Here is a 19,984-nt window from a genome sequence, read left to right on the forward strand (position 1 = left end):
AGGTAAGGAAGTACTTCAGTTTGACAAAACAGAATTGGTTGGTTATTGAAGTATTCCCTTTTAAATGGAAAGGTGAATTAATGTATCCAAGGAAAATGTGACCGGAAAATTTATCTTATGCTTTAAACTTTTTCCCATTTTGTCACATTGAAACAATGAACTTCAATATGGTTTTGGGGATTTTATTTGATAGAAAAACACAAAGTAGATCATAGTTGTAAAAATGGAAGGAAAATGATACAAGCAATGATACAAAATGGAAAATCTGAAAAATGAGGCACACATTTGTATTCAGTCCACTTTATCCAAATGCCCCTTAGTCAATGGCCTTCAGAAGACATTTAATCACTCAGTAGAGTCCATCTGTGTGTGATTGAATCTTTTATTTGTAATTTCTGGCTCTAATGTTCTCTCATGTTGGAGAACTTTAGAGAAGAACCAGCATCACGAAAACCAAGGAAGCTGGCAGACAGGTGAGAGAGAAGGTTTTGGGGAAGTTTAATCCAAGGTTAGGTTCCAAAATAATATTCCAGGTTTTGAACATCGTTGCAGATTTGTCGTGCATTCCACAAATTTATTGGATGAGCCGCAGGGGAAAAAAAGCCGCAAGAAATCCTGCTGCAGATGTGCAACTGCTTGGAAGACGGTGCTCTGGTCAGATCAGACTGAAATTACATGGAAAATTCCCTACTGTGAAACAGTAATAACAGAATAATGCTGTAGGAACGCCTTTTCCCTCGCTAAGACAAGCTAGTAAGGGTTGATGGCACCGTGGATGGAGCTGAAAACTGGACAATCCTGGAAGAAAAGCATCAGACTGGGTTGGAGATTCACCTTCCTGCAGAACAGCCACCCTTCTGGGATAAATTAAGTATTTATGAACTGCAATGGTTTAGAACAAAGCACATTCATTTGATAAAACGGCCTAGTGAAAGTCAAGACCTAAGTCCAATTCGGAATCTGTAGCAAGACTTGAAAATGACACTTTAAAGACTCTCCATCCAAACTTGAGCTATTTTGCAAAGAAGAGGAAGCAACCTTAGCTGTTAGATGTGCAAAACTGGTAGACATGCCATAAACACTCTTTTTTTAGGGGAGGTTGGGGGGGGGGGGGGGGGGTGCCTCTACAGTGCCTTGAAGTTTGCTGTTGTAAAATCTCAAATGTGGAAAAAGTTCAAGACGTATTTTGCAAAGGCTCTGCAAACTCTATAAGATTTAAATTATTCACCAACATACTGACACATGGTGATTACTGATCTCTGTCAAAGTACGAATCTTCTTCTTCAGATGAGGGTACAGATGAGTGATGCAAATCAAGACAAGTTGTTCCTTTCTACAGTGACTCTGCAGTTAAACCGAACACTTCCTGCAGGCCGGAAACCTGCAGCTCTGCCTGCCGGGAATCAAACTGCGGCGAGCTTTTCTTATTGCATACCACACTCGCATTCACTCCATAAGAAACCCTCCCGCACACAAGGGGAGTCCGACACCTGAGGGAATTTGGCGTGGTAACGCTTCACGGCGCTGCGTTTGTGAACGCACGCCACGCGCTTGCCCAACACACACGGCGCATCTTGCCCAATGTGAGACATGCACGCACACCCTTACGTCTTATTAAACAAACAAACACTCTAAGCCCTGCAGGACAATTTGTCTTCATGCTGAAAAGGAAAGAGAAAGAAAAAACATTTTTTTAAGGGATGCGCCACCGCTGTTGTGCTGTACACTCTTCTAAATAACAGCAGTAGCTAATCTGTACTCTGTCTTGGTAAAAATGTCATCGCTTCTGCTTATTCAACAACCAAAATCAACATTTTCTTCAATCTATTCTCTCATGTTTGCTGTGAAATGTTAGGTGATATGGGTTTCATTTCCCACCGTACTTTTTTTTATCGCTCTGCTATTTAACCACAACATAAAACCTATTAGAGTCTGGTAATACCACCAGTTAGTTAGGAGTCATATACCAACAATATACCGTAAGATGTTCCCTGCAGCTGGTTGGCTCATATTTCCTGCTTGAAGTGTTATGATCAATGTTGACAAGTTATTCCCACCGTGAATCACAGTCTTTAATTTGATAAGATCAAAAAATAAGTGGATTTCAGGCCATCAAACACTGACATGTCAGGGCCAGCCCGCAGTCTTGTATTAACAATGTAACAAGTAAGGAGCACATGGAGTTATTGCATAGCTTTCAGCCTTTCAGCCTAATTATATAGTCCAATACAGGAGGCAGGAGAGAAAAACACATCATCCAGTGTCCCATTGGTGCATTCCACTTTATTAGGTAAACCTTTGCTCGAATTGGTTCAGACCATTTCTGCATGTATCGTAATAATTCATGGCATAGATTCCACATGGTGTCAGAAACACTCTCACGTCGGCCTATACTGACAAGATAGCATCATGCATAAGCTGCAGCTTTTCTGGCTCCGTGACGATGCTCTCCAGTTTTCACCACATCCCTAAGATGTTTTGTTGCATTGAGATCAGATGAGCGTGGAGGCCCCTGGAGTACAGAAAATCCGCCGTCATATTCAACAAGCCATTTGCTTCATGACGCGCTGCACCATTCTGTAACAAATAGCCATTAGAACATAGACCCACTGTGATGAGAAAGTAAAAAAAAAAAAAAAATGGTCAGAAAAAGTACCCAGGATGACAGTGGTGTTTAAATGATGCTTATTTACCGTTATACCCCCGTCACCAGCCTGTATTGTTGACCCAACTTAGGCTGGATGCTGCAGAACGGCCGATGTGATGGATATTTGAAGGCTTGTGTGCTATCGAGGATGACATCCAAACCCAATGAGCTATATAATACACTGGAGTGCTAATCGCCCGCTGTTTGAACGAGTCGCTTTGAAGCCACCGGCCGCCATATTGGTACTCCCTATTTCCCCCCAGTAACTAGGGAATATGTGCGCTACAGCATCGAATAACGATGATTTTCTCATGTTCAGGGGGGGCTTAAGACTTTTAAAATGTCAAATGCCATATAGTTTTATGTTATGTTCTAAAACTATCAAGTACTGAGAAAGTCATGTGCTGAAATATTTTGCATTTTATTCATTTAAATATATATATATAACATTTCTAAATGTATAAATAACAATATACAAAAACATATATTTACATATGTGTATACATATATACATATACACATACTTATATATACATATATATATTTAATATGAATAACATGTAAAATATTTCAGCACCTAATTTCCTAGTAGTTGATAGTGTTAGTACATCCACTGACTGTAGAATTACCTGTGAAATGTTTTCACACAGCCAGAAAACTGCTTGTTGTTGCAACCAAATCCTATGGGATTCTGTGATAGTAGGGAGTAGCAAGATGGCGGCCAGTGACTTCAGTTTTTCGGGCAAAATCAGCACTGCAGTGCATAATATAGCTCAGTGATCCAAACGCTCAACTTGAGGTGACTGGGAGACTGTAGAACCATCAAGTCAAAGGGAAAGGTGCAACTGTGAGCTTTGGACGACACAGATTTGGTTTCCTACAAGGAGGATCTCAGTTTTGCCACTGTTCAGTTTAAGGAAGTTGGAGGTGAACCAAGATTTTCTGTTAGATAAGCAGGAGGTTAAGGAATAGGGTGGGAATGTGAAATTTGGCTTGCAAGAAAGATACAGCTGAGTGTCATCTACGTAGCGATGAAAAGGGAGGTTCAATTTCCAGAAGATATTGCTGAGAAGAAGAAGGTAGATGATAAAAAAAGTAGGGGTCCCAGGACACAGCCCTGGGGCACACTGGTTGTGACGGGGGGTGGATGGGAACTAAAGGACTCAAGCTAAACGAGATGAGTGCAGCCAGTAAGGTAGGAATGACATCAGTCCAGCGGGGTGTGAGTGATGCCACTTAGAAGATAATTAAAGATAATCTGGGGATTTTTATCAAATGTTGCACTCAGATTCAGAAGAATAAAAATAGAAAGTAGACCAGTCAGCTACCATCCGAAGATTGTTGGTGAATTTTATGAGTGGTCTTAGTACTGTGGCGTGAACAGAAACCAGACTGGAAAAGGTTATTATGAGTTAAATGGGAATGAAGTTGCTTTTCCAACTACTATGGCGAAGAAAGATAGACTAAAAATGTGGCAGAGATTATTGTGGTTATTGGGATCTGAGTCACTAAAGGTGTGAAAATAGCGACTGTGAAGAAGGTAGGAACAATACCAGAGGTAAGTGCAGAGAGAGTGATGGCAGCTATGAAGGGGAGGAGAGCTTGAAGGCAGGGCTGCTGCGATTGGATGAGGCGTACAGGTGGAATATTTAGATTTACAGATGATGCCAAGGATATCAGAGATGTACGAGTTTGGTACACATCTTTGTGAATTGTTAGTCCACTTTCCATTTGAAGTCGTTCAAGTTGACAAGATTTAACCTTCATGTACCAGAGTAACAGACGGCTTTACATTGGCAAAATGGTATTTAAGCTCATCGGGGGAAGAAGGAGAATCTGGAATCAGAGTTCTGAGGATATGAGAGGAGAGGCTAATGTTAATGCCCCTAAAATTCCAAAATTAGATAAATCGTGAAGTGTTAGTTATGGAGAGACAGGGGGAAACGTTAAAAGAAAGGTGGAAATTATCAATTATTTGAAGATCAGGGGGGAGGCCAGAGCAACAGATTAGGTCCAGTGAATGACCTTTGATGTGTGTGGGGAGAGTCAGTAAATTATTTAAATCTTTTACAGACATGATAGGAAGTCTCTGGGGAAGGAAAGGTTCTTATTGTCCAAATGTATGTTGAAATACCCCAAAACATTACATCTGAAATTTCTAAATTCAGAGTCACTTAATTGCCCTTTGTTCCCCACCATGATGCTTTGAAGTTGAGTTTATCAGCTTTATAATTCTAGACGCAAAACATTTAATTGCTGGCATCTAATTGGCTGATTGACTATTTATTCTAATACAGCATTTATTGGTGTATCAAATTTCTTACTAAATCTTTCCCCCAAATCACTGCACGAACCAGTTTTGCATTGTATTACATTGAAATGACTGTCGTCATTTCAGCTTTTAACTTTTTGCTCTCTCTCTTGTTCTTCATAGTAGGTACACCTGGTCTGGCGTTCTGTTAACTGTGACATCATCCAGAGAAGACGGCTCACCCGCTACTACCATCTAATATAGAACAGATTACTAGATCAATGTGTGCTTCTGTGCTTTTTGTCTCTCTTGTTGTGTCTCTGCTCTGTCTTCTGTAACCCCAGTCGGTCGAGGCAGATGACCGTTCATACTGAGCCCGGTTCTGGTTCTGGTTCTGCTGGAGGTTTTCCTTCCCGTTAATGGGGAGTTTTTCTTCCCACTGTCGCCTTATGCTTGCTCAGTATGAGGGATTGCTGCAAAGCCATGTACAATGCAGATGACTCTCCCTGTAGCTCTACGCTTCTCCAGGAGTGAATGCTGCCAATCTGTATAATATGATTGAACTTGATTTTGTGCCTTGAGATGACATGTTTCATGATTTGGCGCTATATAAATAAAATTGAATTGAATTGAATGAAACCCTGTTTGTATATAACAAATTCACTGAAGTACCGTTTCATTAGCTGGTAATGCTAAAACCAGCTTCTCCCTGAGCTCAGAAGTTAGCATATTGTGCTGATTTTCTTTTTTTTTTTTTACTTGAACATGGTAAAGTTTGATGTTTTCAGACATAAATATTGTATCAATTAGCACTTGTGTCTGGCCGACATAAGTTATACTGGGACGTTTCAAAATATTCCCCACTGCACCGCTATTTTTTCAAGTTTAAACAGGCCTGAACAGCTCGTCTCTTTCCCGGCATTTGAAGGTTGTCGTTTACCTTATAAATGGTGGATACCGACGTTTGCTCCAGGGTATCTCTACAGGCAACCGAAGGGGCACCAGGAGTGTTGGACCTGGACCGATTTGCTGTTACAGAAAGTAATCTTCTTTAAATTTATTACAGATAGCGTGATGCTTGCTGTCAGGACTCACTGAAGCCATTCTGCCTTCAGGCAGAGAGATTATTCAGTGCAGCTGGCTGCTTTCCAAACTGAAACTATGATTAACCCACCCCCGTGTCTTTCAGTTGGAAAAGTAGCCATAGTACAGCGATTGTATCTTCTCCCGTCGCTAATCCCTCCTGTTTTTGTGAAAGTTTTGTCAAAAGATTTTTCCTGAAAGCCTCAGAACAAATGCAATTGTTCTGTTGAGCTGAAATCCTTCTTGTGCCACAATAAACAGAAAATTTGTATATAGAGATATATTCAGTTGTAATTTAAGGTGCAGAAGCTGTTTTTGATTTCTCGAAGCAGTGACACGGACAAAGAAATTCAGATTAGCAGATTTATTTTAGGGAAACAAATGTCAAACAAATTATGAGAAATGATTAATTAGTCTGTTTTTTTTTTTAGTTTACTGAAACCAGAAAAAGGCAATATCTTGTTAGAAAAAAATCTTTACCCTCAACACAATCAAAGCTAAACTAACAGATCCCTAACCTATGTTTAAAATGACCAGCACCACAAAGAAGTCAGGTTAGATCTGACCGGTGAGAATGACAGGTTATCTAAAGATGGATGCAACATGTTTGGCTAAGGCCTACGAAATTAAGCTGCCAGGATCCGCTGCGTGGCAGTTTGCGTGCATTTTCCGCCGCGCTCGGCTGCACGCAAACAGACGTCGGCAGGGGCTCCACGCACGACTGCTGCCGAGTCGTCTCCGCACTCATCGCCTTTATCTTCTCCAAACCATTGTCTCTCTCTCTTCCTCGCTCTTCTACATCCCACTTACTCTTCCTTTCACCCACTTTTCCCACCCGCCCTTTCCCTTGCCACTGTTTAAACAACACAGCTGAAATTAAACAGGGACCTAAACACTCAAGAGACTGATTTTTACTCTTTAGAGTAAGATTTAAACAAAAAGCCAAATGAAAATGAAAGTTAATTGGTTTTTTTTTATGTTTGGCTGATTTTCTGTATCAACTCCTACACACTGAACATATTTCGGCATCTCTTTATCTGCTGTCATCTCTCCATTTAAGCTAACTCCTTGTTTTGTCATGGAGGAATGTGTGCTGAAGGTTTAGGCAGATGCAATGAGCCCAGGGCATATTGTGCCCTATTATTTCTCTAAGTGGGAAACTTTGCTTCATGCAAACATATATGCACCTGTTGCGGTAAAGACCTGTCGCGCTTAAATCAACTGCAGCCTTGCCTTTCTTTAACGCCGCTGCTAATAAATTCCTACAATTCTTAAAGTGCATTATCTGACGAAGCGCACACAGCGTTAGCCGTATAATCTTCTGTGTGTTTCTCCTTCACCGTGTGGCTTTGAGGGAACAGTGAACCTTGACTTTTCAGTTTTTCCAAACAGTAACATTTGCGAAACGGCATACACAGATAAGGCATGCGGGTCTGGAGCCAGACATCACTGCTATCATCAACACCGATTCCTTGATAAGCATCAGAAGTGCTGAGAGGCTTTTGTTGTAATATATCACACCGCTAAATGTTACTCTGAATCTATGGAAACCCACGAGAGACAATAATACAAGCATTGTTCTAAAGGATCGTTTGTGCTGCGACAGCAGAATCAGACGGAACCAGACAAGTCATGTCTCCCATTTGTTAAGCTAAGATAATTTGCATCTCTGGTGGATATTAAAGTCTACATCCTCCCTGTATAAATAGCTGCTTTTGGTGTTGGACAAACCTTTTCCACCCTCAATGTGACACATATTCTGCATTACTCAAATTAACAGCAAAAAAAACACAACTATTAGAGGGAAAAACTAAAAACAAAAATCAAATCATAACCTGCTTGCTAATGTGTACACAATTTTAAACTAATTGAATCACGTTTTGAGTTAATTCCAGCACTCAGTCTTACTAGATTCACACCAGCCATTCATTATAGGGAATATGATTAGCCTTAAATAAGCTCATTGTGGGATTTCCATGACGTTTGTTTGTTGACTTAAACCATAATCTGCAAGGAGGCTAAAAGGAATTAAAACAATGGTACTGTCACCAGAAGAATTCAAAACTCAGATCAGATAAACTGTACAGTATATGTGTTACGTTATGAATTTTTATGTTAAATGAATAACCTAGGCTTCATTTATTGCGTCCTTGAAACTGGTTATGTTAACAGAGGCGTGTGACGACCGCTGGATAAAAATGATCTGATGTCGGCTCCGTTTTAAATAAGCAAAACTGATCTAAATATATTTCAGTTTTGATAAGTAAAATGTTACTTTCCTGCTGTATAAACAGATTTTTTCCCCTAAACTCTTCACAGTTTAAATGGTTTAGTAAAACTTCCACTGTAAGATGGCTTTTGTAAATATTTTAGTAATTTACAGGCAGCTGGAGGCTTAAAAAGTCTAACAGTATTGATACTGTCATTTCATTTAAAGTAAACTTCATTCCCACTTTGTGGCGTATTTTCGTTCTCGCCTATAAAGCTAGACGTCTTTCATTTTCAGACAGAAAATATTTAAAAGTGATCTTGGAAAACCACTGGCACTCGTCTATAGCAAAGCTTTGCCTTTTGCTTTCTTTTTTCATTTTAATCGAGAATGCACAGGCGAACGCATGATGAGAACCTTTGGGGAAAAGTAACGGAGGTGTCATTAAACATGCATGCTTGTCGCTTCACTTTATGCAAGCGAGAAATTACATCGGGGAATGGAAATTAACCAGGTCATCCTAATTTCAGACGACCACCACAGTGTAGAAGCTTTGGAGTTTTGCCTCGTCAAAACATTTCCTAGAATGTTATGTGAACTTTCCAAATATATGACCAGATATAAAGACTCAACCAACAGGTTTCATCAGTACGAGAAACGATGACCTAACCCTCAGATGATTCTGTAATAACGTGCCGTAATGTGTGAGCATGTTTGCATGATCTGCTGAACCACCGAACTGAGGAGAACCGTGGAGTCCTGGTCAGCAGAACCTTCTTGTCACTTTATTTGATCTATAGCAGAGAGGCTCCAGGAGTCTACTGAGACTCCCTCCCCCATGGCCCTCAACCCCCCCACTCCTCTTTTCTAATGCTCCCAGAAAGGAGGCAGCAGCCACGCCCAGAAACTCTGCACTGCCCCAAGTAAGGGATAAGGCTCTGGGGGGGGAGCAGGAGATGAAGGGGGGTGTTGAATGCAAAACTAGAGAAAGCAGACAATATAGAAACCAAAAAAAGGGGGTAACGGCAATGCAAGCGTTAGCGGCAAAGGGTGTAAGGCAGAATATTCATCAGGATCTGAGGTATTCTGCATGCAGTTGAAGGTTGTGGTGCATTCACTGACCGAGCTGCAGATAATAAACGCCTCGCCTGGGGCCGCAGGACGCTGCAAAGGAGCATGACAGCAGCATTGCTCAATGCAAATGTTTTTTTTTTTCTCTCTGAGCTCTGCTTCAGGCCCGATTTGGAAAAGGATAAAAAAAAAAACGGGCTGTTTCCAGCTGTTTCATCCAACGACCGCACAATATAGAATAAAAAGAAGCAGGTGAAGCTGTGAACCTGCGAAGGAAGCATGTTTCCCAAGAGTAAAAGGGGGACGATCTGCGATGAAAAGGCCACCGTGGTGGTACGACGTTTGCTCTACAATTAGAACTGCTTGCGGAGGGATTGTTGGTATTGGCAGTCTGTGTTGTGTTTACAGCCATTCCTTTTACACTCCCGGCTCAGAGTGCAGGCTTTTCTTTAGGGTGTCATTGTGACTGCGACTGGTAGGAGTCTGCAGGATGACAGCAGCTGTGGAAAGACTGATGAGCACCGTCAACAACACACCCTCCCATACACCTGCAGGGCCGCGTTTAGGACCCGCCGTCTCTGTTGGACGAAGACTCCGAGCAGAAACACTCTCACAAGGGCAAAAGGATTAAAGTTTTCTACTCGCCATGTCTAAGTCCGCTTCATTTTGATGCATCACTGAGGCGATCAGTCAGAGTAAAGTAGAAGTAGAACTAACTGAGAGCACAGTGGTAATTGAGTCTGACTATTCTAAGCAATGGGATGAACATTAGAGCTGCTAAATGTTGGGTAAAAAGTAGAAAACTAAACCAAAGTGAGAAAAAAAATCATAAACACAGTCTGTAAAGTCTTTACTGTCAATCTCATTGTGTTTACACTACTTTAAGGGTCTCTTTCTCATAGAAAGCAGGTGTTGGGGCTTATTATCATATCAGGTTTCATCCTGAACCCCCGAGGCCAGTTAAATGGAGCCCATATTAAACGTTGACCTTTGAGCAGTCCTATCTGCAGCACCTAGCAGCACTTACAAACACGCGTAATTGCACCGACAAACCCTTCAGACATTCCCGTGCCTGTTTAAAACTCCAATAGTCGCAAAAGCAGATATGCAAAAATGCACCATTTACTGTGAAAAGCTCCACATCAGATTAGGAGTTTTTGCAGACATGATTTACCAGGATTTCTGCACATGCAGACATCAAAATCAAGAACAAATTGTTCTAGTTTATATCTAGGACGCTGAGGCCTACTGCAGCGGCGCCAAGCTCTGGTCATCGAGGGGCAGGGTCCTGCAGGTTTTAGTCAAATCCAGACTCCAGCTGATTCAAATGGATGAATTACCTCCTCAGCAGGTTATCATGTTCTACAGAGGCCCGGTGGTGACCCATTTTTTTGACTCAACCAGGACAAAATCTAAACCACGCAGTGCACTGCTCCTTGAGGACAGACGCTGGATGACACCCAATGGATCGTTCCCACTGCAGAACACCCCAAAGGTTGCATTAAGGTCCGTGACTCTGCTGGTAGTTTGCGTTACTTGGTTTTATTGGGTTTTATTCAGCTGGTGTTTACCTTTTTTATCAATTTCTACCAGTCTGCTTATTTGGTGCCGACATACAGAGGAGGGATAGTGAGAACATTGGTGAAAGCATGCCAGGCAGGAGGCCCAGAGGAAAAACAAAGACGAGATTTATGGATGCAGGGAAAGAGAACATGAACGTAGTTGGTAGAAGGTGCAGAAGACGAGGTCAGATGGAGACAGATGACTCAGTGTGGCGATGCAAGAAAGGGAAAAGACCAACAACAGTCTGATTATTCTATCAAAAAAGCATTTTCCTGCAGACAATTGCTTTTCTGTCAACTGAGAGACAGTTGTTTGAAAACCCTTCAGCAGATCAGAGCAGTTACCATATCTAAAATTTAAACTTCAAGCAAGTTGTCGTCTCCACACTGCAAAAACAGAACTAAAAGTAAGTGAAATTTTCTTGAAATCATTGTAATTTTCCTTGATTAGAGCAGGTAAATAAGACTATTTGCCAATGGAATAAGATTTTTGCACTTAAAATAGGAACAATTCATCTCCATCGTCTTATTTCAAGTACAGGATGTCTAATTATGTCGTTTTAGAGATGAATTGTTCCTGTTTTAAGTGCAAAAATCTCATTCTATTGGCAAATAGTCTTATCTACCTGCTCAAATCAAGGTAAAATACACTCATTTCAAGAAATTTTCACTTATTTTTAGTTCCCTTTTTGCAGTGCAGATCTAGATTCCTAAATACATTGAGTTGCTGCCACGTGATTGGCTGATTTGCTGTTTAAGTCAGCAAGCTATTAAAGTGGCCGGTGAGTTTTGGTTTTGACTCCATCCGAATATGTCGACTCTTTAGCCAAAGCAGAAGTGCATCAGCGTTTGCCATGATTAGCGCTGTCCGAATAGTGCAGTCAGTAAGGAAGGAGGTAGGAAAAGGAGCCTGTATGCTTCCTGTTATTGGTCATATAGCCTAGAAACCTCGTGATGCCCCCTACTGGCGCTAAGGATCTATAAGGAATCCCACAATCCTTTGTGTGACACGACGTATCAGCACAACCCACGTCATGGAAATTAACACATCTCGACGAGAAGAGAGCGCACTTTTGTAGTTTAGTTTCAGAAGGCTGTAGGCCCGGATCTGACCACAATCATCCATGTGTGTCGGAGTTAAAGGCTGTCCGGAATCAGCACAGCAGTCCAAAGCTCCTTTTCTACCCAGGATATCGATGAACAAGAGCTAGGAGTTATAATCAGACGTTTCCGGATGAAGCCTTTGAATACTTGGAAGCCATGTTGGATTTTGAAGCCAGCATTGGGGGGGAAAACCTCTGACTTGTAGTGCCAACAAATAAAAGTTATAGCAGTAGCCTACTGCTATAGGCGTAGGCTACTGGAGGATATCAGGATCTAATTTTCTCACTCTATAGAGTTCTACTGTTCTTCAATTATGCATTATGTGTTGTCATTTCTGCTTTAACTTTCTGTTCTCTCTCTAGTTTATCTTCATAGTAGGTACACCTGGTCTGGCGTTCTGTTAACTGTGACATCATCCAGAGAAGACGGCTCACCCGCTACTACCATCTAACGTAGAACAGATTACTGGATCAATGTGTGCTTCTGTGCTTTTTTGTCTCTCTTGTTGTGTCTCTGCTCTGTCTTCTGTAACCCCAGTCGGTCGAGGCAGATGACCGTTCATACTGAGCCCGGTTCTGCTGGAGGTTTTCCTTCCCCTTAATGGGGAGTTTTTCTTCCCACTGTCGCTTCATGCTTGCTCAGTATGAGGGATTGCTGCAAAGCCATGGACAATGCAGACGACTCTCCCTGTGGCTCTACGCTTCTCCAGGAGTGAATGCTGCTTGTCTGGACTTTGATGCAATCAACTGGTTTCCTTATATAGGACATTTTTGACCAATCTGTATAATATGATTGAACTTGACTTTGTAAAGTGCCTTGAGATGACATGTTTCATGATTTGGCGCTATATAAATAAAATTGAATTGAATTGAATTAGTTTTCATATAACAAGCCACAAGAAACTAAAAAGTAAACTTTCGTGTTTACGGAGGCGGCTCCCGTTTTTAAATTGTCTGAAGCGTCAGTCTTTACAATACAAGCGCTTGTTGTCCCACTGACAGCCTCGGCCACTTAACATATGTGTGAACAAATCATAGAAAGACGTCAAGCAGAGTTATACATGTTTCCAGCTTCTAAAACAAACTCCAACAGCAAGACAATGCAAACAAAGTAGACATGCAGACAGCCCTCGTTTAAGGAGTGGTGTGTCATTTTAGAGATAAAGCGTAGAAACCGAAGCTAACTGTTGCTTAAATTACTAGAAAAACAAACCGTGGTTTAACATTGCATAGCTTGGCAACAAAATGACATGTCCTGTTTCATAAAGCATGTTCCACTCCTTCCAGCATGGTAGGATACAGTGACAGCGGTACACACAGAGGTCGTGGCATTCTCTAGAATCCCACTGCTAAAAGTTCAGGTTGGTCACTATGACCACGATGAGTCAGATTTCTCACTGTAAAATGTTTTTTCAACCCAGTGAGACAATTTCCAACAAGTTCTATTTATCGGAGCACGAATTATGATTTAAACTTAAAGATTGCTGGGTAACAGAGAAACCAAGACCTTTCTTCTCTGTAATCAGAAGCTGGGAAATCTCTGTCTCTGGTAGGACAGTGGATCTCTTTCATTTCATCAATTGTTTCATGTAATAAAAAATCCTGCCTCCATCCCATTTGCTTAAATTCTGCATCACCGAAACAATTAGTATATCTGTCATCTGCTGTTTAAAATAACAAACAGCGGATAATGATGATAATAATCATAATGAACTCAAGACTCCATGATAGATATCAGTTTACTTCCACTAGCTTGTTAATATAAGCTTAGCATAAAAATCGTAAATAAAAAGCTGATCTATTTTTTTCTGCCTTTTTAATTACCAACTTGTGCAAAAAAAGAAAAATAACTAATTAAGAGACAAGCAACGCTTTGTGCACTTAGCAAAACATGGTAATTTTGTGTCATCTATGAGATTAATTATGTTTTATGCCCATTCTTACAGAAGAATGGGCATAAAATTTATTACAGTAAAATAGCTCAAGCTCAGTCAGATTTTCCAGTCTTGCCACAAATTGAAACACCTGGACAGGCTTTGATATAAACCGTTCCTTTGTACCTTTGGCTGAATATTTGGGCTCGATTTCCTGTAGTAAGCTGAACCTGCGCTCAAGTTCTCAGAATTAGCTTTCCAAGATTGCCTTCCAGTTAGCTCCACCTATCTGATCAGCTTTCAAAGAGAGCATTCCAACAGCATGCTGCTGCCACCACTGTGTTTCACTATGGGAGCGGTGCGTTCAAGGAAAGGATGCGTGATAAATGTCTTCCCCCTTACAGTATTTAATTTATCGGTCAAAAGGTTTGATTTTGGTTACATCTGGACAAAGCACCTTCTTAAGGCTTTCTTTCAACAACAACATCCTTTTCGTCGTTCCTCCATGAAGGCGCAATTTGTTTTTGTACAATTTTAATTTTCAGAGACTAAACTGAAAACTGCTATCCAACTTTTCCCCTAACCTCCCTCTTGTGATCCTTATTCTTCATGATGCTTTTTGTTCTATTTTCTTTCCATAACAAAACCCTGAGCCCTTCAGCTGGATTTATGCTGGCTTTAAATTACACACTAACAAAGCGACAGGCTGAAGGCAAATGGTTACACTGGATTTTATGTGCTGGTATTAAACAGGTAAACGGGAAGGAATACAAACGCAAGCAGAACTTTAAATTCTAATTGTTGGGCTCTTTTTTTTTTTGGCATTAAGACAACAGTTCTTATTGCCACTTTGCCAGACAGGACATAAAAAAAAGACAAAAAGAATAATTAAAAACCACTGGGCAAGGACTACTATATATTGAAAAGTAAAAAAAAAAAAAATGTATTTTTTTCCACAGAGTTCAATGGGTAATATGGGTAATGGGTAATAATAAGCTAATATGAAGCATCATGGCTCTATAGAAGGGTTTTCTTTTGAAGGCTAAATTAAGATGCAAACTTAATAAGATGAGAGGCAGAAGTGGGAATATGTGCTGAGGGGAACGTCCATGGGGCTGCACAGTGGCACAGTGGGTAGCGCTGTTGCTTTGCAGCAAGAAGCTCCTGGGTTTGACTCCAACTTTCTGCATGTTCTCCCTTTGCATGTGGGAGGAAGGTTTTTGGCCCACAGTCCAAAAACATGACTGTTAGGTTCATTGGTCTCTCTAAATTCTCCTTAGGTGTGAGTGTGTGCAAGAATGGTTATTTGTCCTGCGATAGACTGGCGACCTGTCCAGGGTGAACCCCGCCTCTCGCCTATTAACAGCTGGAGAAAGGCTGGAGAAAGCGTGCACAGATAACGGATGGATGGGCAAGTCCATGTTCTCTCAATCCAAAAAAGGTTAAAAAACAAAACAACTGGAATTCTATTCTGAAGCTGAAGATATTTCGCTTCCCATCCAGGAAGCTTTCTCAATACAAAATGTCTGCAGTAGTGAGGAGTTCCATATTCTCTCATCCATCACTCTAAATATACTAGTTATTAGGAAGCACAAGTCTGCATCTGCTTTTCTTTACCCTGAAGATAAAGATCTCGCCTCCACTCTCCCATCACCCTGTTTTTTTCCTCTCCCTTCTCCTCCTCCTCCTCCTCCTCCTCCTCCTCCTCCTCCTCATCCTTTTCCCCAGCCCACCCATCCCTCTGTGTCCCTCTTTTTTCTATGGATGGCTGCTGATATTCCCGTGGGATAGTGGAGGAGGAGAGTTTTCCAGGGCTTGTTGCTTCATCATCCTAAATAAATCAAGGAACATGTTCAGGCCACCTTACATTGGGTTCACAGGTGAAACCCACAGACAGAAACTCATTTGTTTTCCCTTGCTTTCATGTCCTTCTGCTGCACTATTTACAATATGAACACTATGATGCAGCGTCAGTCGCCCCTTTACTTACCTGAGCTAATTATTTTTTTGTTTTTTTATGTAATTTATAACTTTATAATATGCTTATACAGTAAAAAAAAAAACAATCTGCGGAATAAAATCTTAATGTGATAAATCTGATGTTTTTCCCTCTTAGGTTTGTCCTTTATATAATCACAAAGATTTATAGAGAAAATAAAAATCCATCAAACATTTCAGGCGACTTCCAGCTAAGGAAAGACACCTGTGAGACTTACCCATAATCCGTTTCTCTCTCTCCCCACCTCCTTTCTCCTTTTCTTCCTCTCGCACCCAGTTTCAGTCTACATGTCCCGGCTTGCTGCAGCTGGAGGAAACATGCACTCCCTTTCTCCCCTCTCCGCTGAAACAATCACAGTACCCTGCTGACGGGCCACAGCAGGGTGCGCCTCGCTGCAGACAGGCAACAAGGAAGATTGACGTACGTGCAATCTTCGTGACCTCTGCTTTTGATCAACAGCCAAGAACCTGCTGCCATAGTGATCCTTTTTCTTGTTTTACACAGTCAAACAAAGAAAATGAACCATTGTTTGCGCATTCAGATTTTCTCGTTTTTCTCATGAGGCTTTTTTTTTTTTTTTTTTAAATGTAAAGGGCCTCACAATAGTTTGGTGGCTCATAACGTCAAAGTAATTATGAGGATTTTCCTAATTATTTTCTTTTGAATTGTTTCATATAAGCCTCGCTGTTAGCTGGCACGGTCTCGTTTATTTTAGCTCTGCTGCGAGGTGAAAAACTTTGAGGTTGACATAAAATGCAACGTACGAGACAAGAGATCTTTGTAGATGTGCTACACGCCCAGAAAGATAACAGTGTTTGTAACTGAACAATATCCAGTGCTTTGCTTAAATTAGACATCTCACAGAGCAGGTTTTAATCCATGATCTGGAGATGGAAGGAGCATGGCAGAGCTGCTTGGCTGCAAAGAAATCCTCCGTCCACCCGCACTGACGGGCCCTGCAGGGTGAGCATTAATCTGGGAAGCAGCCAAGAGACCCATGGTTACTCTGGAGGAGCTACAGAGCTACAGAGCTGAGATGGGAGAATCTGCCCACATTAAAACCATTACAACCCACAAAACTGGCCTTAATGGATGAGCTGCAAGGTGAAAGCGATGGATTTGTTTGCCATTTGTTACCAGCCACATAAATGAAGGTGATCCGGTCAGATGAGAACAACATTCAGCTTTGTTTTGCTTACATACAAAATGCTCTGTGGCAGAAAACCAATACTCCACATCACCCTGAACGCACCATCCCCTCTGGGAAACACGTTGGTGGCCGAATCATGCTGTGCCGATACCTCAGCAGGGACAGGGAAGCTGTTTAAAGCTGAGGGGGAGACCGGTGGAGCTAATTACAGGACAAGATTACCTGTTAGAGGCTGCAGAAGACTTAGGATTGGTGCAAACATGCAGCTAGAGCTACAATGGGAGGGTTTAGATCAAAGCAAATCTACGTGTCAAAAGTCCAGACCTGAATCCAACTGAGAATCAGTGGCAAGATTTTGAAAACTGAAGTTCAGACACTCTTTTTCCACTCTGACAGAGCTTCAAAAAGAGGAATGTGTCTCTAGATGTGCAGGGCTGGTGGCAACAGACCGACTTGCAGCTGTAACCTCTACGTTCTACGAAGCCGTGAGTCAGGGGGATGAACCACAAATCATCTGAGGTCATAATTTTTTTATTTTCCTTAACTTGTGTTGGTCCGTAACATAAATATCCCAATAAAATAAAAAGAGGTTTGGGGTTGTAATGTCACAAACGAGTTTAAGGGGTGTTAACTGTTTGCAAAGCACTGTATTTTACAGCTGGAATAATTATAATCAAACTGGATGGATGTTAAAGACACTAAAATGAAAAATTCTTTAGTTACAAATGCTTCAGTAACCCACCAAACCATTCAATATTCTTTCACTGCAACCTCTAGGATTAGCTAATGTGTGTTGTCCAGGGTGGGGTTAATTCAGTCTCGTCCTTGGCAGATAAAACACAGCGACTACGCCTGATTTAAACCTACCATCCTTATAAAAACTGTTAACTGTTTGCAGTCTGCTGCAGAAATAATAATAAAAATGTAATCTTGAAAAGTCTAATGTTGAGACAATGTGTTCTACAACTGACAGTTTGTTTGCAGATTACTTCAGAATTATTAAACTAAATAAGAGTTGGACTAACAACAACATGAACCACAATGCTGCATGTTATGCCACTGTAGTTTAAGACTCTTTATGCTAAATTCAGTTGTAAATATGAAGCCTTTGCGATGCCCCTGTAAACGGTGAACTTCATTAACTTTTTCAGACCGGAACACTTTAAGTGACAGGTGGATAGAGTGACTTCAATAAAAGTCCTGGAGCAAAGACCAGCCACAGGGTGACGGTTTCCTCTCTTTAGGTTAATTAATGTGGGTGTGCAGAGAATCAATTAAAACAAATACCTCCGTAGGAGTGTCTGCCAAAGTGTGGAGGACCAGAATGTAGTCTTAAAACAGACAGACCGATAAAGAACTAGCGAGTCTTTTAAATTAAAGGACAACCGTTGCTATTTTAGAGCCACTCTATAAATATTAAAAGTATGAATAACAAATCACAAATGGCTTTTTCATTGTTTTTCATCAGAAGCTTCTGAAAAAAACAGCCTCTCTTAAAACAGGAACTGAGTGATTATGGTTATTTGTTGATTAAACAGAAGACATTTTTAAGAACAAAATTTTAGATGTTTGTGGCTGGATGTTGTGAGCACTTTTTGCTGAAAGCCAAAGAAAAAATATTAAAGGAAACATTAGGAAGATCAAAGGAAGTGAACCAGTGAAGATTTATCTCTCGTGGAAACACTTTTTTTGCCCCCATGATTATTAGAAAACTAGAATCTTGGACTTGAAGGAAGGAAGACCCCAAACCTGACTGGAGATGACACAACCCGGTCCATGTTACAGCTAATACAGCTAGCTCGGACAGGGAGTCAACAGCCAGACCATTGAGGGAACTGGGCAAAGTTTTAGCCAAAGTTTTGGCTGCAAGTATTTTATTCTGTGTTTCTGAGCAAAATAAGGATGTTTAAAGAGTGTTTGACTGCAAACACAGACAGTTCATCAGCATTTAAACTTCCTTCCCATCCACCAACTATGTAGTCAACGTCACCGCCCTATTGTATGTGGCAGAAAGTAGTGAACGTCTATGTTATATATATATATATATATATATATATATATATATATATATATATATATATATATATACATACATACATAAAATATACACATACATATGTATACATACATATAATATACACATATATACGTGCACATATAATATATACACATATAATATATATGTATTTATGTATACATAAGTAGGCCTACATATGTATACATAAGAATTATATATATATATGAGAGAGAGAGAGAGAAAGAAAGAGAGACAGAAATATGAATGTGTTATGAATATAAAAATCTATTTTAAATCTAAACATTGTGGTTTTCCTTATTTCATAAAACCGTGTCGACCTTTTAAGATCTGGTATAGACACAGATTAGCAACAGACTTTTTGGGGGAGTATTAAATAGATTAAATTACTAATATGAGAAAAAAGTCTTTGAAGAATAATTTAAAAAAAAAAAGTCAAAAGTGGTAATATTATGCGAAAAACATCATATTATGACAATTAAGGGGGAACATTTCCAGAATAGTCACAGTTTGCAAAAATATCTTAGTCCTGGAGTAAAAGGGCCAGGATAGATTCTTATAATTATTTTTATTCTTTACGAGAATAAAGTCAGGAGAATGAAGCCAAAGGAATACAAAAATAAACTTGTTATATTACAAAAATAAAAATATTATGAATATAAAGATTAAATTAAAGAGATTAAAGTCCCTATGATGCTGTTTAAGTGACTGAGTCTAACTGCAGATTTGCCACATTCAACATGGCGGACACTCTGACGCATCCGCAGCATTAGCCAGACCCCGCCCAATAAGGCGTCTACGTATATAATGTCTAAGGGCATGACAGCATACTCTTTGTAAGATTGTACAGCTATGGTCCTGTAGCTAAGTAAACCCTTAAAGGTTTAAAATTAAGTTTTAAACAACAACAACATGGTTTATATCACTCTGAATATAAACCATGAATTATGAATATCTACTGTATAAATCTTCATTAAATGAACTCAAATTCACACAGGAG

This window comes from Fundulus heteroclitus, unplaced genomic scaffold, assembly GCF_011125445.2.
Source record: "Fundulus heteroclitus isolate FHET01 unplaced genomic scaffold, MU-UCD_Fhet_4.1 scaffold_530, whole genome shotgun sequence".
Classification (NCBI taxonomy): domain Eukaryota; kingdom Metazoa; phylum Chordata; class Actinopteri; order Cyprinodontiformes; family Fundulidae; genus Fundulus; species Fundulus heteroclitus.